Source organism: Alligator mississippiensis, chromosome 3 (genome assembly GCF_030867095.1).
Source record: "Alligator mississippiensis isolate rAllMis1 chromosome 3, rAllMis1, whole genome shotgun sequence".
NCBI classification, from domain to species: domain Eukaryota; kingdom Metazoa; phylum Chordata; order Crocodylia; family Alligatoridae; genus Alligator; species Alligator mississippiensis.
Window position 1 is genome coordinate 15899080 of NC_081826.1, and position 25031 is coordinate 15924110.

Below are 25031 nucleotides of genomic sequence, written 5' to 3' on the forward strand. Positions count from 1 at the left end.
GGCGGCATAAGAAGTTTGAGCGTGGTAAATTCAATACGCAGGGATACAAACAGGTCCAATGAGATATCCAACTCAAGTGCAAGGTCTACTCTCACTTCCCATGAGCAGTAACTGGGGATGTCAGTGGAAGCTCTGCACACGCTACACAAGAGGCAGGATTTGTGAGGAATGTGTTTCTTTGCCAAAGAGAAATGTGAAGTTTTAGTTGCCTGGACATATGCAGAGCAAAGTAGTACTATATATATGCAACTCACTTGCCCAGAAAAGTAAAGGTTCTCAGTTTAACCTCTAAGGTAGATGAAAAATATGGCAAATGGATGTGCAATTTAGAAAATGTAATGGGAAAAATCCAAATTGGCCTATGCAAGAAGGGAAGAAAGAAAAAAACCTGCAAATGATTTAAGTAACTAGCTTGCTTATTTACATGGGTAAATCCATACATAGTATGAATGTGGTTATCGGTCTCAACTGAGATTGGGGTTTCATTGCATTGTGTGATCTCCAGGCACATAGTTGAGAGGCCGTTCGTGCCCCCAAAAGCTTATGCATTAAATAAAAGCAAAGCAGGCAAATGGTGAGATTGCTAACAGAAGCACAGAGATGGGGCATTATTTGTACTCAATCACACAGTATGTGAGCGCCAGAGCTGGGATTAGAAATCAGTTACCTGAGGAAGCTGATGTAAATAAAACTGTACATGGGGAATCATCATCCAACAGTTGTGTTTCTGGAGGAGCCCTGCAGAGATCTGTGTTTAGCCTGAAGCTATTTGGTATTTTTATCAAATAAGCTGAAAAAAAATATACTGTCATCATTGGTAAAGGGGACAGGTGACACAAAGATCTGAAATGGCACGAAGGATATGGACATGTCTGTTTTCACAGCTCATGGATCACATGGCAATCGGGCTCATTTGAACAAACATGCCTGTTTAATACAGACAACTTCAAGATCGTGGCACCACAAAGCAGAAATACACTTGTAGTATGAGGCAGCTGTCTGATTCTGAATCCACTGTGGATAAGCATTTGAACATGATTCATAGTGTAAAGACATGGTTTAATCTTTAAATCTGTATGGGGAATATCAAGTAGATGTGGTGAAATCATATTGCCATTGTGTATGGCATTAGCAAGACCATTACTGGGATACTGAGTCTAATTCTCCTGTTCATACTTTAAAAACGATGGGTTCCACAAATTGGAAAGGGGTCAGAAGAGAACTGTAAGAATTGCTCAAGGGTTGGAAAAGTATGCATTATAATGAGAGACTAAAGAAGATCAATGGGTTTAGCTTAATAAAGAGGAAGGTTAAAAGGTGACTTGTTCACAGTCTGTAACTAGTTACAGGAGGAAAGGTTTCTGAGAGCAGAGGATCTTTTGTCTAGCAGACAAAGGTATAATACAACCCATTCTGAAGTTAGACAAATGCAGACTACAAATAAGAGGCAGTTTTTTTAACAAGGATAACTAACTACTGGAATAATTTCAGACTTGAGGGACGCTCCATCACTTGAAATTTCTAAATGAGCATTATATAGCTTTATAAAGGATATTTTATTGCTCACCCAAGAGTCTCATCATAGGAACCATATAGTGATATTCTCCAGCTTGCATCATGTAGGAGGTCAGACTAGATCACTAGGATGGTCTCTTGGGGGCTGAAATGCAGTGAGAGCACCTTCCCTTCGTTCCCAGGCCAGGGTCCCTGCAACCTCATCTTTGTAAACAGGCTCCTGAAACCAGAAAGAGCCCCATGGGCTTCATGGCTACATGTGAGCAAAATTTTCAGTATCAGGGCCTTCAATGGTGCTTTAACACTATTAACACTTACCATTTTAAGCCACAATCTTGCAAATGAGTCTTTAAGAGGAAATCCCTTTCTGATGGGGCTGGGACACCAGGAGCACATAACTCCAGTGCTCCAGGGTGTGTACTGGATCTCAGTAGCTTTCCAGACACAACTCAAGGTGCTGTTTTTGATCTATAATGCCTAAACAATCTGAGTCCTACGTATCTTCTCATCTCAATCCCTAAGGTCACCTAAGAGCAGCTTCCTGCACGTATTATCTGTATGCTAGGTCCATTTGGCCAAAACACATGGGAGGTTATTCTTAGTAGTAGCTTATCTTCTCTGGATCTCCCTCCCTAATGGCCCCCTAAAGAGACCTTTTCATCTGGACAGGTATTTAGCAAAAAAGATTAACCTGTGGTATTATTTGGTAATTTTTGTTATGCCCCTATATATCTTATCTACTAGTTATGTAATAAGTTGGGGTTGGGGGGGGGGGGGGTTGTTTTTGGTTTTTTACTGTAAACCAACCTAGGCCTTTTTGGGTAGCATGGGATGTGTCCATCCACACATAACTCAGACAGATCCTTTAACTGTAAGTAACTGTACATGTATCTGCTCAGTAGATAATAATTTTCTGTGTATCTGCCATTCAAGGATGCTGAAGTCAGGAAAAAAATTGAATGAGATTGTTTCCCCAACATTATCAGCGTGCATTTTCTGTTTTGATCACTCCCTGACAAGTTAATATTTGGAATTTCACCAGTTATCTTCCTGGTTGCTAAGTGACAGTGGGATGGAGGGTGAAGAAAATTTACTACGGTGATGGGACGCTGTTCCCGGAGGGATAATGCTTTTACTATTTTATTGTTGCAGTCATGGAAAATGATACGCTAAAGTATATCCAAGAAAGGGGTTCCTCCAGCTGACAATTTGCTAATTTGCACCAATGCTCAATTGAAATAGGGTTTTGTCATCGCTCAGGGTGAGATCTGCATTGTCACATTAAAGGGAAGCTATCAGTTCATGTAGCAATCAGCACTACAGCTCTGATTCATCCAGGTACTTAAGCACCTTGTCACAGCCTGGCATAATGACATTAAACCACCACCAATAGACAGAGAACAGTCCAGCCACTGGATGGCAAGTGGCAGTAAGTCTTGTGGGTTTCAGTACGGTTTGGTCATTGTTTCTAGTGTGTAATACATGCTCCTTTCCTCACTAGATATCTGAGCCCAACTCTCCCAACAACAAAACCAGGGCCTTAAATCTCCCAGATACTTAAGGCCTTTGTACACACCACAAAATTGGCCTTTAAAGTGGCTTAAATGCCCTTTTGCGCTGCTTTAATGGTGTTGCTGTTTACACGCTCAGCAGAATATTTGGCTTTAAATTTCTTTGGTACATAGCAAGATAAAATACCTCCAAGGTGTTTTAGTTTGCTACCTGACAAAGTGCAACAGTGCACGGGTCACTAGAAGCCAATGCGCTTAGCAAGCCCCGCGCAGCCCAGGGGCGATGGGACCCGGCGGCAGCCCATGCAGGCAGGGTCCACTGAAGAAACAAAAAGAAAGCAGCGAGCCTGATCCTTTTGTTTTCTCTCCCCTGGGAGCCTGCCTGCCTGCCTGGGCTGTGTGGGGGCCCAGTGCTTCCCTCCACAGCTGCGGTGCGTGCTGCTTCCCTCCATGTCTGTGGCACCCCCCAGGACCACCCAGGCCAGGTGCCAGTGGGTGGGTGTTGCCTGGAGGACCCCCACGCAACTCAGGGATCACTAAGCCCACCAGCAACTCATCCCTTCTCTCCCCCACTGCCAAAGAGGCAGGTAAGGATCGGGCCCCCACCCTTGTGTACATGCCACGGTGGTTTAGTTTGGTTTAATTCTCCCGAAATTGAAGCAGTGTTTATAAAAACCCACCATTTCAATTTAGAGAGAACTAAGCCTAATTAAATCCCTGTAGTGTGTACAAGCAGCCTTATATGACCCTAGAGTCCCATCTAAACTCTGGGCTCCTTTAATCCTCTTAGAGACAACATGATTGAAACATGGATTATAAAATCATGTTTAACTATTATCCCATTACTCTTTGAAGGCTTCCAGTTCTTTCCCTTCTGTCGGTCTGAAGTATGTCAGTGCTGCAGATGGGCTAGGACCCTGCTTCCTTCTGCCCCTCTAGCCATACCTGCTGACATGGGATGGGAGGTATGCCCGCCTCCTTTGAATATACACATCTCCATATGCTCTGACTTAAAAGACTGCAACTCTACCAGTCATGCTAGTGTCTCCTGTGGAGGTGGACCCGCAGTTAAGAGGCAGTCAAAGCTGATGACTCCAGACTCCTCTGTGGTGGCTTCTTTATGCATCTTTCCCAATTAGGGTCACTATATCATGCATTACAATAATATACCTTGGAGTATAGATTTCATAGATTTCATAGACATTAGGGCTGGAAGGGGCCTTGGAAGATCATCGAGTCCAGCCCCCTGCCTCAGGGGCAGGAAGTCAGCAGGGGTCATAGGATCCCAGCAAAATAGACATCCAAATGTCTCTTGAAGGCATTCAAGGTACGTGCTTGAACCACCTCTGGCGGCAGTCTATTCCAGACCTTTGGGGCTCGGACAGTAAAGAAGTTGTTCCTTATGTCCAGCCTGAAACGGTCACGGAGGAGTTTGTGACCATTCAATCTTTCATCCCTTGGGGTGCTCTGGTGAACAGATGTTCTCCCAGGTCCTGGTGAGCACCCCTGATAAACTTATGGGTGGCCACCAGATCAGCCTGTGCTTTTCCAGGCTGAAGAGTCCCATGGCTCTCAGCCTCTCACCATAAGGTCTGTTTTCCTGACCTCTGATCATGCGCATGGCTCTCCTCTGGACTCTCTCAAGCTTCTTCACATCCTTTTTGAATTGTAGAGCCCAAAGCTGGATGCCGTACTCCAGCTGCGGCCTCACCAAGGCCGAGTACAACAGGAGAATGACGGTAAGCATGGTAAGCATCTCTTCAGAAACTCATACACAAAGCAGAGTTTCTAATACAAAGTGGGAGGCTGTAAACCTGAATGAAAGTCATATTTTGACAGAGGCATAGCACACTCTATCATATACTTGCCTAAATTTAAACAGGTGGGTAGTTCCAGTGAGCTCAGTAAAACTATTCATGTACCTACAGCTAGGCCAATGATTCAGAACTGTGATCAGTAAAGGACAGAATCTCAGGAAGTTAAACTTAAACCTGATTCTTCAGAGTTAGGGCTAATCTTAACAGTAATTCAAACAGGTTAAAAGTATGTGTTTGAAGGACACCATTCCTTAATTCTGCCTGGCAGCAAGGAAGCATTTTTCATGAAAAAGTACTTTTAGAAAGGCACTTTTATCACTTTTATAGACTTAAGGACCAGGAACATGTATATGCATTATTCATAACTGCATAGTTATTGCACTGTACAGGGCTGAGATCCTGTTATTTATGGGCCTGAACTGTGCATTTCTATACCTTAACATGTTGGATTGCTGAACTTTAACTCTACGCTTTCTGGGTTTATACTATGTTTTCTGGAATATTTACAGTATCCTTGTAATGTATTTTACCCTAAATTACTAATATATGCCTCTCAGCCTTAACTCCATCTACCATTGGTCTGCGTATGGGCACTAGCGTTGAAATGATATTCTAGGGAATCTTGGCTTTATGCTGTGTGCTTGCAGTACTTCGAACAGTTTACCATAGGCCACTTACTGTAGATTTACAAAGAGCAAGTTGGATTCCTTCTTGCCTTGCTTTAGTCTAAGATCTTCTAAGATACAAAACAATTGCCCTTCACAATGTGCCATGAAGGGTCCTTATACATATTTCCCTAAAGAATCCTAATATCTCTTTCTTCTGTGTCCCAGCCACAAATCTGGATCCGTTATGGACCTGAGTCATTTGAAAGCTAGGTATTTTCTGAGGTGGTCTTATTAATAATAAGCAGTTGGTGGCAAGTTCTAGGGTGATTTTTACCTTATATGTCAGGATACGGTGAATGCCATAAGCTCTCCTTCAAGGATCTCTTAATTGGATTAATACTGCATTCTGCATGTTAGCCAAAGCCTTGTATGGTTGGCATTGTACTCATACTACGTCCTCCTCTGGAAGTTAAATATTGAGGCCCTGGTGCCAATCAAAGCATTATGACCTTGATACCAATAGCAGGGCATATTTAAAGAAACAGCACGATGAGGTATGGCACTGCTGAAATCTGTCCAGAATAAGATGAGAAAGAGATGATGCTTTTAAGGCTTGTCCACCATTCAGGGTGATAGATTTGGGATCACAGCACTTACGAGTGGGACTGCCAGCCCCAAAAGAATTGAATGACTGCCAAGGGCTCAGACCAGAAACAGGGATGTGAGCTGGCTGCAGCCTGAAGACATTGTGAAATGCTGACAGAAAGCAAAAATTAAGACTGTCAAGCAGATCAGATCGTTGCCCACCAGACTCTCTTGCTGATTGTGTCGAGACTGTCATTAGAAAAGAGACTCGCACAAGAGTGACAGGACTAACACGATTTTAAATTACCTACTGATTTTTCTGGTCATCTTCACTCACTGGCCTTGATTTTACTTGCTAATGGTCCACACTGCCCTGCCTTCAGCCATTTATGTCACGGTGTGACCAGAGGTAGCTGAGTTTTGCTTACAGCAAGGACAACAACACGGGCATTAGCACATCCAAATCAGTCACATAGGAGGCACCTTTATACCTAGATGAAAGAATAGCTCAGTATTAAATTACCCTGCTTATTCTCTAGGTAAGTACAGATCATCCAGGTATATGTGCACGGACATGTTCACACACAAATGTTTTTTGAATTACGGTATAACTCTGCTACATGTTGCAGCATTTGGAGATGGCCTATTAAAAGAGCCAGACGGCTTCTGTACAGCCTTCCCTAGAAATGTCCTACGCACCCTCTCTTCATGGGGTTTCTCATCTGTGAGATATTTTTGAGGGTATGAGGATTCATGACTTGATATTCAGAAAGTGCATCGTAGGCAAAAAGCCTGCTAGAAGTGCTACATATTATTTGTGCTGTTGTTTATACTTCAGAGGTTTTAGCTTGGATCTAAATGTGGTCAGGGATCAGGTGGGTCATTTCTGTCCTGCTGTTGATCATTTAATAACCGTGTTTTCAACCAAGCAAGATGGAAATGCCCTTCCTAATACCCAACCATATACTCCAGATCCCTTGTTTTCTGACCTCATATTTCCCATTATTTAACCTCAAATCTGGGGTGAGCCTCATTACATATACCGCTAATTGTTCTAAGATAATACCGTGCACTTAAACAGTTTGCTCGTCTCTTTGTTGCTGACAGACCCATAGCCACATGTTGAAAAGTAGCCAGCACTCATAGGTGTTCTCCATGAGATGTCAAGTCGAGTGCCAAACTTAGTGGCTGTTCTTCAGAAGCTGGCCCTAGGATCTGATTCTCAGCTGTCTTGCTCTGTGTGTTACCGCTGAGCAAAATGGGTGCAAAACGCTACTGCTTCAGAGCTCTGACATGTTGCATTTCTTGTCAACGCATTTTATATGGGAGCAACATACTACACAAATTGCAGTGGGACATCTAAGGCACATCTTCAGGTCAGAAACAATGCGACTATGGTAGCGGAGAGGCTGCCCCTTTATCTCCTGAGTGATTAGACCACAGAGGAGGGAACATGTATAGTTCAGATTTAAGGAATGAGATTGGGAGCCAACACTATGGATCTTTTTTCCCATTTCTGCTAGGGACTAGGCAATTGGCTACTGGGGAACCACGTTGCTACTCTCTGTTTCTCAAAATCCACCTGTGTAATATTATACCTTCCATATAAGGGTCCTGTGGAAGCACCCACCTTGGGTCAGGGCCTCTCTGCCTCGTCCTCTCTCTGGAAAGCACCTTATATTCGCAAGGCAGTTGCCCACCATGACTTGATGAAAAACTAGATAGAATTCCACCTAGGAGGAAGCTGTGCAGATTCACAGCTGAACTGGCATGTTCCTATGATGCCATACCACAAGACCCTTATGGGATCCAAACTGGGAGCTCCTCCACCCTTACACTCCCACCACAGGCCTTCGTGGTAAACTCTAGCTCCAGCTGCTAAGTCTGCACAACTGGAAGCGGGGGGTCTCCTTCCCTGCTCCCTTTGCTCTGCTACAGGTACTGGGAAGCTTAAATAATACTTATAAAATTCTATGAGAACCTTGGATCGATTATGCATTTTGAGCCTTGTATTTTATTATGACAGTACTATACAATACCAGTAAAAGAAGACAAACTGGATTTAAAGTAACGTTTGCATTTGTGTCTATGTCTTCCTTCCTTCTTTATTTTACATGAGATTTTTCAAAAGCGCCTTGTATTGATCTCGCTTTACTTCCATAGAAATCAATGGTAACAGAGTTAGCCCAGTGTTCAAGTACTTGTATCTCCTGGAGTCTTTAAAGATCACTCCTGAATAAAAATTCAATATTCTTCACATTAATTCCTGAATAGCGGTTTCTAAGAGCTTCAGATAATCTATTTATAACATCCTAGAAGCTAACAAGGTGATAAATAACAGCCAACATGGATTTGTTAAGAACAAGTCCTGTCAGACCAACCCAATTTCCTACTATGACAGGATACCAGGCCTTGTAGATAGGTGACAAACAGCAAATGTGATATATCTGGACTTCAGTAAGATGTTTAACGCTATCCCATGTGACACATTCATAAGAAAGCTAGTGAAATATAGTCTTAAAGATATAAGGTGCATACATTAAAGGCTGGGAAACTGTATTCACAGGGCATATCTACACATGTACTTAGCTCAAAGCAAAAAACTCCAGCACAGTTTGCATTGGAGTTTATTGTTCCCAGGGCTGCAGCATGTTGAGCTGCGTTGGAGCAGCCCTGGTTGGCAGGACGTCCTGGGGGTCAGCCTGCCACCTTGGAGCTGCTCTGTCCCAGCTCAACATGCTGCAGAGGGCCTGCGGAGGGGCTGGCTGGGGCATGGGGGTGCTGTAGTGCAGGGCTAACTGGCAGGCAGCCCCTGCAATGAAGCACCCTCGTGCCCCTGCCAGCCCCATTAGCATCTACACCTGCATTGTGGTGCAATAAATAAGGCTGTTATAGGATAGTACTTGTATTTACACGTGCTATCCTACAGCAGCATTTATTAGTTTAGTGAGGCTTAATTGGGCTGTCCATCTAGATGCTGAGACTTTACTGCTGAGCTAATTAGTCACTCCACAGTAAACACCTTGTGTAGATGTGCCCACAGAGTAGCTATTGGTGGTTCACTCTCCCACTGAGAGACGCATCAGATGGGGTCCACAGGGACCTACGTTGGGTCCAGAACTATTTGATAATTTCATTCATGAAGTGGATGAGATGACAGATAGCACACTATTAGCATTTGCAGATGATACCTGCCTCAGAGGGATGACAGGACTAGAAGATGATGGGATTGGAATGCAAAATGATCCAACAAATTGGAAAATTGGCAGGAAATAAGGTGAAATTCAGCAAGGACGAGTGCAACATCCTACACTAAGTTGGAATTAATTGTTTCAATACAAAATGATGGGCTAAGCAGCAGCTGTGCTAAGAAGGCTTTGGGGGCTATAGTGAATCACAAAATGAAAAGAAGCCAACAATGTCTTCTGTTGTTGTTGGCTTTTGTCCTGCCATATTTGAATGTGTAAATACAAGTAGCGTATGTTGAGACATGTAATTTTCCACCATACTTTGGTACTAATAAGTCCTCAGCAGAGGTAGTGTGTCTAGTTCTGGGAACTGACCCTGCAGAAATAAATGGACCAATTGGAGATAGTAAAAATGAAAACAACAATATAATCCCTAGTCTAGAAACCATGACATATTAGGAAATATTGGGAAAAAAATGTTTAGAAGACTGCGGCAGACCAACAAGAGTCTTCAAATATTTAGAATTGACTGCAGAGAGGAAGGTTATAGTGTGCTCTCCTGGTCCAGGTGGGATAGGACAAGAAGTTAAAGGCTTAAATTGCAACATGGAAGAGTTAAGCTGGTCATCAGAAAAACCTCTCTTTTTTATCAATTAAGGGAAGGAAGGTAAGTACTGGAAGAGATGACTGGGGCAGAGGTGGTCTGGAATCTCCATTCCTGGAAGTTTTTATAAGCAAATTAGACAGACATCTGTCTGGAATTAAGTACTTTTGATCTTGTCTTGAGGCAAGAAAATGGGCAAAGAAAAAAATAATCCACCTTTAAGCACAATATGATTGTAGTCTATCCCTTCTAGCTCTCACGTTCTGCATGCCAGAACTGGAAGCTCTACATTTCCATCCTTCTTTTTGGACAACTGCATATTGCTGCTTCTTTCTAATGGCCCACCTGCCACATTTGAGGTAGAGATCCATTTTCCTCTACTAATTCATCCTTAGTAGAGGATTAGTAACCGACCCATCCCAGAACACTTAGGATTTCTCTCCGTAAAACACACCTCAATATATCACAATTACTAATCACTTCGGGGACTAAAATAACAATAGCACTGTAATGGATTGGCCAGTGAGTTTCAATACCGCTGCTCTCAGCAGGCTGGAATCAGAATTGCTCAGATATGCATTATATAGCCGAGGAGATCCACAGACTCTCCTTTAGCTCAAACACCAGAAGCCGTTGCTTTTGGCGCAGAAAAATGTGAAGTCTTTCCCTGACACCGCTTTGGCGTTGTGTGTGTCTACTGATTGCAGCACTGACTATGCAAAATCCATCACCACAAATTTCTTACAGTCACATTTGTTCATACAGTTTATGCTACCATTGAATTGTATGTTTTCAAGCCAGGTTATTAGCCCATTTTATTAGCTCAATGAGCCCTCACAACTGTAATGTCCATATGCAGTAAGTATACTCCTTTACCCATAAGAAAAATGAGGCAAATGGATATTTAATGACTTGCTGTACCTTGATGAAAGAGCCAGCAATAAACTTAACTTGCTCTATGCACTATACAAAAGGGACTTAGTCATCCAGTGTCCTGGCTTTAAAATCTTTCATGGGAATTTGTCATGTTAAAGCCTCGTATAAATTGAACACAGTACCTTTTCTGACTGTTTCCTGGGTTGGCTTTAGAGAAAAGTATACTTAGCAGCTGTTCTTCATGCAGAGGTTACAGATTGCACAAGGACAATCCTGAATGTCCCTGCTTTCCTGAAAATTCATCATGATTGGATCCAGTCCTGAGCAAAGGGAGATTTGCTATTAACTTCAATGAAAATAGCAACCACCCTTTCTTATTACCACGTTAAATCCTTTGCCAAACTCTGCTCTCAATTACAGCTGTGTAAATCTAGTGCAATCCTAATAAAACAGCAGGGTATAAGAAAAACCAGAATTGGGCTATTAATTACACTCACAAATGCACTTAAAAAATATCTCAATATTGTGTCTTGAAAAGAGTAAAATTCAAAATAACTCATGGGACGAAGTGCCACTATTTTCGCATAACCTGTTTCAGACCTTTTGGCCTGCTTTCTGCTCTCTCCCGGGCATCAGTCAGGAATAACCATCAAAGCGAATAGTTTTATACCTGTGTTCCTAAGAGCCAAATCAGACACATTTAGTCCAGTTTCATGAGATGTAATAGCAAAAGCCCATGTCAAATGCAAGTCACCCAATAGCAGCACCCTGCCAGCTCTTGCCATTTCATTTAAGGAGAGACAGGTGCTGGATTTAAAGTGACGGCATAAATTGGCTTTTGGAATGACTTGTTTAAAATATTCACCAAGAGCAAGCAATGGAAGAGCTCTTAGCAAATTACTTTAAAAACCTGGCTTTGTGACCCTGTAACTTTCTAGTTCCAGCTTTGGGTTTAACAAAGAATTAGGTCATATCCAAGTAGCAGAAAGTTATACATTTTCCAAGCTCGGGTCTCATCATAAATTTCCCCCTTCTCAACCGTTCACCTGATGAAGTGGATCAGGCATTAGAGGTTTGTATTACAGTTGGAGAAGTTTTAACATGAACGAGAAATTGGTGTATTAAGAGCTCCATCTGAGGAAGAAGCCACTTAGCCTGGGCATGTGTGCTGAAGCCCACTGTCCCTACTTCTGGAGCATTGCAGCAAATACATAATATCAAGGGGGAAAAATTTCCCACCTAATGAAAACTGCATGAAGACGGGGATGTTTCTGTTTGAGGCACCTGCAGCCCCAGTGCAGCAAAACTGGGAAGCAGGCGCTTAAAGTCATGTCTATCCAAGCAAAGCACTTAACAGCGGGTCTTACGCACATACCTAAGAGCTTAGCTCAATCAGGGAAGAAGTGCTTTATCCCTAGACTCTTTAACACTCTCTGGCACTAACTCAAACTTTTTGTGGTCTGGTCTGCAATTGGGAGAAATTAAGGGAAAAGTTCTTGTTTAAAGTAGTTTTGTCTGCTGGATTGCTTCTTTCTTCTTACTATCCTGGGACATGATCCAGCTGACATTCAATTGATGAGTATCATTCCTTTGACTTGTGTGGCACTCGGTGCTCTGGGTCAAAAATGAGTCAGTAGCAAAGAAGGATTTTAGCTGGTTGTAATTAGGATAGGGCTATAGAAATGGGGTCAGTGTGGGACTTTCCTGTTTCTTCTTGTTAAATATCATCCCTAAATAGATCAAATCCCTGTTCGGCATAAATCTGCTTGGGTGCCCAGTTCTGTAGAGCTGGGTTATCTATTTGAAAATACAGTCTTACTAAATTTCACTAGGGGTTGCCAGAGAGCTGCTGGAGTCTGTTTCAATTTCCTGCTGAATAGAGTTACCATACATGAAGGTTTTCCAGGACATGTCCTCTTTTGGGGTCCTCCCATCTCCATCCAGTTTTTTTACATATCAACAATGTCTGGGATATTGCTCTGCTCAGCATTGAAGTTTTTCCTAGCACTAGCAAGGAGCTGCTTGGGGCTGGGGGGAGCAGGTGGAGGGCGATTGGAGGCAGGGGGCATCACGTGCACATGCACGTGGCCAGCATGCAGCCAGGTAGGGTGGTAGGACCAGCTCCAGCAGCTTTATGCAGGTAAGTCTATGGGGGTGGGGGTTGGAGGGCCAGGGTTTGAGGACTATTCAGGGGGTGGGGGTGTATGTGTGTGTTTGTGTGGGGCACGGTTGTGTGAAGACCATGGGATGGGTGTGGGAGGGGGCAGGTGCCTGTCGGTGCTGGGGGAAGCTGTCTGGGCACGGGGGCTGTAGCAGGGTAGGAGAGGCGCCTCGCCTGCCCCTCCAGTGAGGAAAAGAGGTGGGAGGACCCTTTGGGAGCAGCAAGAGGCTGGTGCCTGTGCTCGCAGGAGTGGGGCAGCTGGGAGACTGTAGGGCTGGAGGGAGCAGAGGGCTGTGGGTTGGGAGTGAGGGGCACCATCAGGGTTGGGCCGGGGGCTGTGGCTTGGGTGTGAGGGGCACCGGGGGGGAACTGTGGGTCAGGAGCAAGTGGCACAGGCACTGTCAGGGGGCTGAGGGCTGGGAGCAAGGGGTACCAGTATGGTCTGGGGGATGGGGTACAGTGAGTCAGGAGTGAGGGGCAGCAGCAGGGCTGGGGGAGCAGTGGCTTGGGAGTGAGGGCAGAGACAGAGCATGGGCATACATCACTGCCCCCCCTCCCACACACACACACACACACACACACACAGGTGTCCTCTTTTTTTGAAACTGGAAATATGGTAACCCTACATGCTGTGTTGTTTGCCACTTGGCTAGCCTCTACCCACAACTTCTACCCAAACTGCAGCGTACCTAAGCACAGCATCCTGCTGTAAGTAGGGTGGCCATCATAGAGGACAGTCCAGTTGTCCTCTGTCCTCTGTGGATACAAAACTGGACTGGATTTTTCTCTTGAAGAGAAAAATAGAGGACATAAAGGCATCCGGTTTCATATCAATAGAGGGCAAAGTAGCAGAAAACCGAAATGTCCTCTATGATGGCCACCAGAGCTGTGAGAAAGATGAGTAGAAGTCTATGATGGATAAGCGTGAAGGCAAGACTTAAGGAGTCCCTGTAATTTGCTGCCAGTTACATAGTTGGAGTGGGATTTTATCCTGTGTTAGCCCCAGTGGATGCCTCATACCATCTACCAGGCCAATACCTTTTTATCCTTATTGCAGTTTTATGCATCCCAAAGGACTGAGAAAATATCTTGCCAGCTGTTGCTCTGCAACACCAGGGTGAATGCATTCTGAACAGCAAAATTCCCTCCAGTCATTTCATATTTAATCATGTCTTCCCCTTGCTCCCCACATAACACCAACAATGGTGAACTAGGTGTAAGTGAAGCTGGGGCTCCAGGACTTCTGCTCATGTCTTACTCAGTCACCCGGTCTTTGACCCTTTCCAAGAGCAGGCTCACAGCGATGTTTTAATGCATTTTCAGAGCTGTTTTGTGCCTCTGATGTTTCTGCAGGCCTGAATGACCTGATGAAATCATTGTGACACACGTCTTTTCCTCAGTAACATGCCCAGTCCCAGAGAGCTCATTGATATTGTTGGTCATCGCGAATCTTTACTTGAAACAGAATTAGCCCAGTTTTAAGAGCTACTCACCCCCCTGTAATTCCCATTGACTTCATTACTAGGTGAAGCAGGTTTACTCAAAGAGGGAGAGAGAGCCCTGTGCTTCAAGGAGGAGCTCTTCCCACTGTTTCCTCTTATTTTAAGCTTTGGTCTTCAGCTGGGTGAGTGGATGGTCAGCATCTTTGAAACTGAGTCCCAGATATTCATGGGAATGATTGGTAGGCCGTAGGAAAAATATTTTGCTCCAAGTATTCTCTTTCTTTCCAACCATTGCATTTGAGACCAAACTAGTAAAATAACTGATATTTCAGTTCATCAGTCAAACACACACACACACACATACTTATACATATGTTATGATAGTTAGGATATATGGATATTCAGTTTAGGGTTAGCCCAAAAGTGGAACTTTTCAGAACAGTGAGTAAATAGAAGTATTATTTCAGGTGGTAACTTTTTTCCATGTGGACTGGGGAAAGCACAAAAAATAATTGGCTTCAATGGCAGCAGAGTAGATACAGATTATACATGGCAAGAACTTTTTAAGTGTATTGTAACCATCACCTTTTCTACTCTTTTCTACTTTTCTACACGGGGACAGCAGGGCAGACCCTACAAGGAGAGGCTACGGGACCTGAACCTGTTCAGCCTTCACAAGAGAAGGCTGAGGGGGGACCTGGTGAATGTCTATAAACTCACTAGGGGGGACCAGAAGGGTTTGGGGGAGACCTGGTTTCCTCTAGCACCCCCTGGGATAACAAGGAATAACAGCCACAAGTTGTTGGAGAGTAGGTTTAGATTAGACATCCGTAAGAACTACTTCACAGTTAGGGCGGCTAGGATCTGGAACCAATTTCCAAGGGAAGTGGTGCTGGCTCCTACCCTGGGGGTCTTTAAGAAGCGGCTTGATGCCTACCTGGCTGGGGTCATTTGAGCCCAGTTTTCCTCCTGCCCAGGCAGGGGGTCGGACTTGAAGATCTATAAGGTCCCTTCTGACCCTACTTCTATGATCCTATGATACTCTGCTTTTGGCTTTTAACACCTAATTTCCCTTTTGATGCTAAGACTAATATCAAAATATCTCAGGGATATCTACACTGGGTCAGATAGTGCTAAGGAGAACCTCCATGAGAGTATGTGCCAGCTGCACATTTTCACTTTGCAGGGCAAAAAAAATTACAAGCAGCAGCTAAAAGTGGCACTGGCTCACAAAACTATGCAATAGAGCTCTGTACTCTAAACCCGCAGAAGTCACTTAAAAGACTCTCATTGGCTTCACTGATCTTAAATCAGGCTTGTCTGCGCAGGGACCCTCTCAGAACTCACTCCAGTGACTTAAAGGGTTAAAGCAGGTGGCTGGGGTCAGGGCATTTCAGCCACACCATAGATTCACCCTCCAATTTTGAATATGTCACATAATCCCTCTTGGCCAATGTTATCTCTTCAAGGTGGAAACTGTTCTGTAGCTTGTGGTTGGAGGCAGCTATGGATGGGATGATACCAGCTCTGTTCCCCATTTCCACTGAGCCCCAAAAATTTCCTACAAAGTGGTCAACAGCACACTTTGAGAAGGGGTGGGCTGCAGGGAAAATAGGGACCTAGTGGATCTTTGCCAGATTCTCCCTTCAAAACCTGCTATGTAAAATAAACAGTTTGAAAGGAAGTAGTCAGGGAAGGCCAACATCTTGTAGCTGCAGTATAAGGTATAGGGCCAGAAGGGGCCTCCATGAGGATACCCTGAATCTCCAGGGGCTCTCCTCCCTGCAAGCAGATTTCAAGTGATCTGTGGATTTAGGAAATCAGTTACCCTGAGGAAATATGGAATGCACATTGCTTTCCTCCTTTGAAAGCAAAAAAGATAATACTGTTACAGGTTGGGCATAGCCAACCCCTTTTAGTTAAGATCATTATAAGAAATAATTATGCTCTTTTATAGAATCAGATAACATAATGGGTAGCAGCTTCCGTCTTAAATATGGGGACAAGTCACCACTCAAGGCAAAGACAGATGTAGGCAGCAACATTCCTGGTCATTGTTTTGCAATGGGTTTGTGAGTCTACAAGAGAGGCAGAAAAGACCAAGGAAGATGAAAGAAGCAGGAGAACACATCAGGGAAAGAAGGAAAAGAAAACACCAGGGCCATAGCCACAACAAGAACTGGGAACACAGCTGAGAAGCGGAGAGGGAGCTTTTGAGCAAAGTGCTGCCTGGAAAGGGGCTTTGAATCCTGCTGGATTCAGGGAAAGAGGACTTTGTTGACAAAGGATGTGTAACCAACCACAAATGCATCAAAGACTCTGTCACCATCAGCGTGTCCTTTTAACTGGAACAACCTGCAATAATCTGAGTCTGGCTCATCACTTGTGTCAAAGAGGAGTGACTTTACCTCCCTACTTCACAATGATGTTATGGGACTTTAATTTATGTAAATTGCTTGGAAACCCTTGTATTACAGGCACAATTCCCAAGTCTTGTACCACTTATATGTCATTACTCTGCCCTGTATCACTTGTGTCTTATTACTCTTCCCTCCTGGAAGCTCAATGAAAACATACATCTCCTCTGCAGATTTTATCCCCTTACACTTGCCAAACATTGTTTTCACTTTGCTTTCCCTGTTTAAATGGAAATGGAATTAACATCCCCCCTTTTTGCTTACATCCCTGCCCATTCAACAATATCTTCATGTATTGCTGTCACCACAGCGCAGGGACCAGCTATGCAGAGATAACTACAGATGCAAAAATTTCCCGTTCCACTAATGGAATAAGTTAGTCACTTTTGGTTAGAGCCATATATCTTGCTGCCCCCATTTGGATATAATAAAAGCCTTACCACTTCCATCTGCCAGTCTGTAAGCCTTAGGACAGACAGACGGATGGTGAGGTGAGGGCCGAGGCAGGCAGGACCAGGCTGTGCTCCACGTTGAGGGGTGCAGGGACCAGCCAAGTGGGGGCATTGCTTATGACCGGGGGGGGTGGGGGAGGGAAATGTGGCATGCTGCCACAGGGTACCTCAAGAGGAGCAGGCAGAGGGGCACAGGCAGTGCCCCCTGGCTGCAGCACATGGCCGCAGGGTGGGGCGCACCCCCCTGCCCGCTCCTTGCATGGCACCCTGCAGCCACACATACTCCCCCATGTGGGGACTGCATGCCCATGCACACAGCTGCAGGGTGCTGCAAGGGAAGCTGGTGCATGGAGCACACCCTGTGCGGGGGGAGATATGACATGTGGCTGCAGAGTGCCGCAAGGGCAGCAGCCAGGGGGGTACAGCCAGTGCCTGCTGAATGCAGCATGCGGCCATAGGTCAGGGTGCATCCTCTGTGGTCATGTGCCATGCCCCTCCCTACACTCCATGCCCCCCCACTTGGCTGTGTGCCATGCCACACCCTCCCCCCCAGCATGTGGAGTGCCCACCAGCTGCAGCTGCAGGACACACCGGGGGGCGTGGCCACAGGTTGCCACAAAGGGAGCTGGCACAGGGGGCATGGGAGTGCCTGCCATCTGTAGCACATGTCTGCAGAATGGGGTGTGCCCCCCACTCTGGCTTCCACCATGGCACCCTGTGGCTGAATACCACACACCCCCGCACATGCACCCCGCACACCCTCTGCCACACCCCAGGGCCACGCCACATGCCATGTGGGTGCAGCCAGCAGGCACTCCCTGCACCTTGACTGCCCCTCATGCCATGCACCCCCTCTGCCACACATTCGTGCATCACATCCCCCCAAGCACCCTGCGCCACACCCCAGGGCCAAGCCCCACGCCGCACAGTTGCAGCCTGTGGGTGTCCCCACACTGTGGCTGCTCCCCATGCCATGCCCACATGACATTCCCCCTGCATGCTCTGCACCACACCCTGGGACCACTCTCCGTGCCACACCGCCGTAACTGGCAGGCACTCCCCATGCCATGCCCGCAGCCATGCAACACCCCCCCACAGCCTCATGCCATGCAACTCGCGTGCCCTGTGCCACACCCCAAGGTCACTCCCCACACCATGTGGCCACAGCTGACAGGTGCTCCCCACGCCACACCCCATGGCTGCACGACCCTCCCTGCCCCATGCAGCCATATGCCACATACCCCTGTGCACCCTGCATCACACCCTGGGGCCACTTCCCATGCCACACCCTGCACTACAGCTGCACACCACCCCCCCACCCAGTTGTGTGCCACACCCCACCTGCACACCTTGCATCACACCCCAGGGCCACTCCCCATGCCACTTAATCACTGAGCACTCCCTGCGCCATGACTGCTCCCTATGCCACACCCCACAGCTGCACGCTACCCCACCCCCATGCACCCTTGTGCCACACCTCCTCATGCACGGAGCAGCAGGGAGCAGGGCTGGACCCAGAGCAGCAGCAGGCAGGTGGGGGAGTGGGGCAAGACCCGGAGCGGTGACAGGAGGCGGGGAGCGAGGCTGGACCAGAGCAGCATGGGGAGGGCACAGGTCCAGACACTGGTATCCGTCCCTGGCCTCCCCACCCTCTCGGTCATTCATGACAGCCATTTTGCTAGCTCTAAATAAAATGCACTGCAGTTCCCTTTTTCTCCAGGCTAATGCACAGAGTCAAGGCAGCCACTAGTACACAGATAAGAAAATAACCTACATGGAGCAAAGATAGTTGTGACCCCACATGCCAAGTGGACTTGCTTTTTTCAAGGAGATCTCTGATCCTTGAGCTCTGCCTACAAGAGCAATTGAGTGTGGATATGATTTTACTTGGAAGATGTAGCACATCGGGGAAAGAGGCTCTTCCACATGGTATTCAAAGAAAGTCTTTAAGGAGTGAGCTTCCCAGGCAGGGTCCTGTGAAGTCAAGTTATTATGCACAGCCAGCTGGGACCATATACAGATTGAAAGGCCAACTCTCGCAAGTCATCAAAGTGTTAAGGCATTGTCTGCATCATTTTCATAGCACCCTTAAGGGGGACACTTGAGCTTGTCCCATCCACTCCTGCTCACACATGCCAAACCCAGAATACAGCGCTGAGCCTGCTCCATCTCCTGCGTACTCCAGACTGACCACAGGGGATGCCCTTGTGCAGCTTCACAGCTGCATTCAAGCCTAAGGGCTCCCCCATCTACATGCAGTAAACGGGGCATGTCTGACAGCATCTCTCTTCCCAGAAGCGCCGCAGCAGTGTAAACCCACCACAGCCCTTTGTAACTGGTTCAGCAGAAGAGAGCACCCTTTAGCTCAAATGGCAGATGTCTTTGCAGCAGTGTGGAAGGGGTCAGTTTTGAACCCAAATGGCTACCAGTGCTGAATCATTTTAGAAGCGAGCCACATTGGCTGGAGTGAAGGCATAGCATTTCCCTTAAATATACAAGGATTCAGATCAGTCTAAGGCTTTATGTGGTGCTCAGAGGATTAACTTGGGTTCTGAATCTCAATACCTCTTCAGGTAGGAGGCTGACTAGAAAATTTTCCATCAGCAGAAGGTTTTTAAAGGCATCCTCTCAATTTAAAATCAGTGATGTTCAAAGAAATGACTTTAAAGTAATTTCTACTTTACCCTGAGTACTTCTGTAAAGTTTTTTGGTTTAACAGTAATTTTCCCAATTACTTTAAAATGCTTTTCTCTCCCATGTTTTTGTGCAAAAGACTCACCAAGCCAGGGAATCTAATTATCTGTGAAATCAGCAATGGGCAAAACTCAAGCAATGCACAAAATAAACAGCCTATGAAAACAAGAGAGAAAATTGTTTTTGGGATAAATTGCTTTTATAATAGGTATAAATGGATTGAAATGAGAGCAGGACAAATCATCTGCTGGGATAAAGCAGGACAAAATCAGGAGCCAGAAATGTAAGGTACCAGTTGACATTACATCCCTTTCAGCACAGGTCACATGGTGTGCATTAATAAGGGGATTCAAGAAAAAGGTTGGAAAAACAAGGACCCTTACTGTTCGCCAGGGCATTTTCTTGGAAGATAGACACAAGATCAAAGTTTGCCTAAATGAAAGAGGAAGAAGAGTTTGCATCTTGTTTGCTTCTTTCATCGCCACCCACCTAACAGAAGGACAAGTTACTGCTTTATGTCTTTGATTTGTTTCCATGTCTAAAGTGCTAGCATTCTGCAAACTAGAGAGAGGGCTAATATTCAGCGACTTTGAGCTAGGCTCTCCTATGATCTCACTTTGTTCTCACCTCCCACAGAGGAGCTTGCTGTCTCCCCAAAGAAGCCCGAAGATCTGATCTGATATTTTTAGAGCCCTTCTGGTGACAACAAAGCTGCGTTCCCAAGGACTGCAAAAAGGCAAACATGGCACCATTATTGTTGGCAAATACAGAATTGTTTTGGACCACGTGAGTCCCTGATAAAAGAACGTCTTTTGTCTTCACACCTGAGAAATGAAAAGGACTGCAAGTTCTTTTTTTTCCCCCATGTTCTTTGCCAGAACTTTCTTAAGCCCTGCTTTTTTCCTAGGACTGCTCCAGACATGTAGCTTACAGGAAGTATCCTAAGTTTCAAAACACCCTGGCTGTAGCTTCAGCAGTCTCTGCAGACATCTGTCTGGCTTCTGCCTCCCCATCCCCTCCCCAATCTCTGCTAAGCAGGCATTTCCCCATTCCTCACAGACACCTTAGCACTAGCTAGCAGACCACATGCTGGCTACCTCCGCGCTGTGGCACATGGGACAAAGGCAAAATCAACAAGTAGCTGGTAATGTCCCTCTGGTTTCTTAACGGGGTGATAAACACCGAGTTAGGGATGATAAATATTCCCTGCTGGGCTGTTCGGGGGGGGGGGAGACCTCTCCCTGATCAGAATGTCCTGCTGGGGCCTGGTCATGCCCCACCTCAGCTCAGCACCATGCAAGGGAAGGGAGGGCTGCTCTAGTGTCCCGTCTCCACTCCTCAGCTTCTAGCTGAAGCCACATGTGCATCATTTCTGGGTTACAAAACAGATTTAGTCTAGCCAGATTAGACTAACCTGCAAAGATTGAATCAATTCAGGCTCAGGCTTTTTGAATGTCTGTCCCTAGCCAAAGTGACCAAGCAAGCTGACAAGACCAGCACATTGGCACCTATGAAGGGAAAATAGTCTCTGAATTCTACCCTCATCGATAACAATTCTGAGGGTAAAACTAGGCCTCAGGCAATTGTTTTTACATATGCCCTATCTCTCTCCCTCTCTCTTCGGAAATCCATATCCATATACAACCCCCTGCTTTGATACAAGGTAACAAGAACAATCAAGGACAAACTCTAATATAAAGAAAGATTGAGAAGATAAGAAATGTTTACCTCAGAAAGGAGATGAGGGGCCATGATAGAAGTATGTAAAAAGATGAGTGGTCTAGAACAGGTCGGGTGGCCATCATAGAGGACAGTCCGGTTGTCCTCTGTCCTGTATTGATATGAAACCGGATGTCTTTATGTCCTCTCTTTTTCTCTACAAGAGAAAAATATATGGCTTAAAACAGAGATTAAGCATACATGTCACTGGGATCCAGGATTCTTCTCACAGATAAGTGACTGACTAATGAGCAAGATTCTGCATTTGGTGGGATCATGTGCTCATCTGTTGTGATCCTTGCTGGTGAAGCAGTTTGTACAGTTGTATAAGCTAACTGGGGATAGAATTCAAATCAGTGGCTCATCTAGGGTTTGATGCCTGTATCCAAGTAACTTGACTCGGGTAGCTGTGATATTAATTGAGCATAGGTTTCATTTTCAGAAGCATTGAGCACCCTAACTCCTAATGACCAATGAGATATGGGATAAGGAAATACCCAGGACAAAAGAATATCCCTTTCATGTGTCCTTCCCTACTTAATCCCCAAAACATTCCTATGTCTTCTGTATTTGGACCAACAGTACTGATTTTGCTTTCCAGGAGTCCGCTTCCCCATACTTGAAAGATTGCACAGGTCACCCACTTTAATAGGAACTTAATACCAACAAGGCCATGAGTCAGGCCCTTGAAGGACAGACACTATTCAAAATACACCATGCAAAAGTAACAGCCCCCAGCTCTATCATCCCAAAGTGTGGGAGTCATCCTAGGACTGAGGGTCCCTGAGCTCTGTGCCCCAGAGGTCTCTGAGCTCAAGTGCATTGGGATAGTAAGAAAAGAAAAGAAAAGAAAAGTTGATCTGTCCCCAAGCCTTGAACAACCAACAACTTAACCCTGCTCCCAGACAAGGGATGCTACAGTAGTGGTTCTCCATTCATTGGAAATACAGAGAGCCTCTTGCAATAACATTTTCCACTTATGGAAGCAACCAAGGCTTTCATGACCTTCCATCTTGCCTTAGGATGTCTGTACTCAACTTAGTTTGCATATAAGTCACTGTAGAACATTTACCTTGTCAGTTATGCAAAATATACCTAATAATTTGCTGCAAGTCAAGTGCTGGTAACCTTTAAAGGTCATAATATGATTAGATGCAACTCAGAGGGTGGAATCCTAACCGTCTTGTTCCAGGCAGCACAAACAAAAAAAAAAAAAACAGCCTGATTCCCCTTGCAGTAGTTTCTTAGGCTGATTTTTCTGGGGACCCCTCAGATCATGGAGCTGAGCACACAGATCTGGGAATGATGCAACAAGGGCTGTGGTTCTGGTTCTGGTTCTGCCATGGACTTGCTGCATGAACCAAAGTGACTTGCAATACCTCAGCCTCATCTGTAGGATAGATTTAACAATACATATTACCCTCCTTTCATGAAGTGCCGCTACCCAGAAATTAAAAAAAAATGATGTACAAGAGTTAAGTTATTATTATTATGACCCCGACCTGGCTTTTAGAGAGAAGACTGTACTAAGCCAAGAATCCGTTTTGAAAAAGTCATTGTTGCGAAATGAGTCAAAATATTCATAAGTTGGAGCCCATAGAGCAAAGCATCTCAGTGTTTATGCCCACCATCTCATCATTTCTCATCTTTTATGGGTAGAGGAAAGACAAACAAATAGAACAAACACAAGAGAGAGAAACGGCATGTGCTGAAAAGGGGAATGCATTTCACTTGGTCTGATCACAATGATTCTTTTTGAACTGTTTGGCGTTGTCTGCCAGAAAAGTTCAATTCATAGCTGGCCAATTTATTAGAGCCTCTTAAACAGTTGAACCAAATAACAGTTTGAAAGTAAAACCATATTTAATAAGCAGCACATTGTCAAGCTGTGGCCCATTTTTCTGTACATAAAGAAATACTGATTTATTCTATTCTTATTTTTAATGGTTTCCTTCCTTGCTTTCTCCCCTTCCCTCTCTCACCCCATGGTTACTTTACCATGACGGAATAACCACCAGATTAAAGCTGACATTTTAAACCCTTTTGCAGTCCATATCTTCCTGATAAATAGCATCAGCTGAATGGGCCTCTTTCAGTGATCAAGTTTCTTATGCACACAGGATGAGGGAAAGCAATGGGATACCATGTACAGTTGAGGACAGTGTAAGTGAAAACACATACAATGTTTGCATGAATTTAACTAGGGGTGCCCAGCCTGTAGCCACTGAAGGTCTACACTGCAGTCTTCAAGGGCAGCTATGCTTAAGAACAAATCTGTAGATTAATATGAAATACACATGGATTCTCTGCCTAGCCGTTGCACCTAGTACCTGAGCCTGCAAAGGAACAAAAGGAGCCTGCAAGGAGCACTGCGAAGGAACAAAAACTATGAAGAGAGAAGGAGTCTTGACATCCCCAGATGGAAAGGCTGGCTGCTCCTGCTCTAAAGCGTCCTCATTAGTTACCCTTTGACATGTACTAATAATCTTAATTCTTGAATGGAAATAAATAGAGGCAAGGTTAACTTCTGGTGGCATCTACAGACAGGGGAGAGGTGATGTGCGAAGGTTTATCTTATTTTCCTATGCTAAAATGAATACATTTAACTGGCCCGTGCAGGGGTTAAAGAAGTGACACACTCTCAATAGCAAATAACAACAGTTAGCACTGACATAGTGAAGAGGCATTTGGAGGGGCTGAAGGTGTTTAAGTCAGCAGGCCTGGATGATCTTCATCCAAGGGTGCTGAAGGAATTGGCCAGTGTCATTGCAGAACCACTGGTGAGGTTGTTTGAACACTCATGGTGCTCAGGACGGGTCCTAGAGGACTGGAAAAGGGCCAATGTGGCCCTTATTTTGAAGAAAGGATGATTGGGTAACTATAGGCTGGTTAGCCTCACCTCTATCCTTGGGAAAACCTTTGAAAAAATTATTAAAGATCACATTTGTGGGAGTCCCATGGGAAAAATAATGCTGAAGTGCAACTAGCATGGGTTCATAGCAGGTAGACCTCCCAGGGCAGGGGGTCAGACTCAATGATCTACTGAGGTCCCTTCTGACCCAAAAAATCGATGAAATCTATGAAATCTATGTACTACCAACAAGCCCAGGTGCTCTCCATCGCATGAGCCACTCAGGTTGCTAAATAAAGTTGCTGCAGTGTATACAGCAGAGCTATCACGTTAGAGTGGAGACCTCAGTCTCTTCTCAGACAGCAAGTGCAGCATATCATTTCATTTAAAAAACAATGTTTGGCCTTTAAGCTGTGTCAGCAGGTTGGAAGGATAACTGGACTGAAATACCAAATCTGAGTATGGACATGTGAATAATTGCAGTCACTGAACTACTCCAAAATGGAAGGGCTGGTGTCTACAACTCAATCACAAACCCACTTCAGATGAATATGAGTATGGATTAAACAGGATGATCAAAACATTCTACTA